This window comes from Propithecus coquereli, unplaced genomic scaffold (assembly GCF_000956105.1).
Source record: "Propithecus coquereli isolate 6110/MARCELLA unplaced genomic scaffold, Pcoq_1.0 Scaffold62, whole genome shotgun sequence".
NCBI lineage: Eukaryota > Metazoa > Chordata > Mammalia > Primates > Indriidae > Propithecus > Propithecus coquereli.
In genome coordinates, this window is record NW_012152174.1 from 5,592,074 (window position 1) to 5,593,294 (window position 1,221).

The window sequence follows — 1,221 nt, forward strand, 5'->3', positions numbered from 1 at the left end:
CCAGAACGTGATCTATACTGGTAAATGTTCCACATGAGGTAGAGGAGGATGTGTAATCTGTTGTTTAATAAATTAGTCTATAAATGTCAATTATATCCAGTTGTTTGATGATGCTGTTGAATTCCACTATGTCCTAACTAGTATTCTACCTGTTGCATCTATTTATGATAGAAGGGTATTAAAATCTCCAAATATAATAGTGGATTTATTCCTTTCTCTTTTCAGTTCTATAAGTTTTTGCCTTATGTATTTTGACACTCTGTTTTTAGGTGCATAAACATTAAGGATTGTTATGTCTTCTTAGAGTATTGACCCCCTTGTCCTTAATTAATGCTCCTTTTTATTTCAGATAACATTTCTTGGCCTAAAGTCTGCTTTGTCTGAAATTAATATAGCTGCTCTTGTTTTCTTTTGATTAGTGTTAACATGGTATATCTTTCTTCATCCTTTTACTTTTAATCTATGTGTATCTATATATTTAAAGTAGATTATTTTGTAGACAACATATAATTGGGTCTTATTTTATGATTCAGTCTGACACGCTGTATCTTTTAATTGATTTATTTAGACCATAGATGTTTAAAGTGATTATTGATCTAGTTGGGTTAATATCTACCATTTTTGTTACTGTTTTCTATTTTTTTCTCTTGTTCTTTGTCTTTATTTTTGTATTCTACAATTTTTCCTGCCCTTTGGGGTTTTAACTGAGCATTTTGTGATTCCATTTTCTCTCATTTCTTAGCATATTATTTATGTGTGGGTGTGTGACACACACATATACATATATATTGTTTTTCTAAGTAGATGTCCTAGAGTTTGCAATATACATTTACAACTAATCCAAGTCCACTTTCAAATAACACTGTCCTGCTTCAAAGGTAGTGTGAATTCCTTATAATAATAATAACAATCCTAATTTCTCTTTCCTGTCCATTGTATCATTGCTACCATGTAATTCACTCATACATAAGCATATAAATATATGTATGTGCCCACAAATAAGCAAACACAATCAAATATATGTATATTTTGAACATATTATTGTGTTATACAAATTAAGAATTAGACAGATAAAACTTTTTCTTTTTACCTTCACTATTTCTTCTCCAATTTTCTTCCTTTCTTTTTGTAGATCTGAGTATCTGAGGTATATAATTTTTCTTCTTTGTATATGACTTCTTTTAACATTTATTGCAACGCAGGTCTACTATCAACAAATTC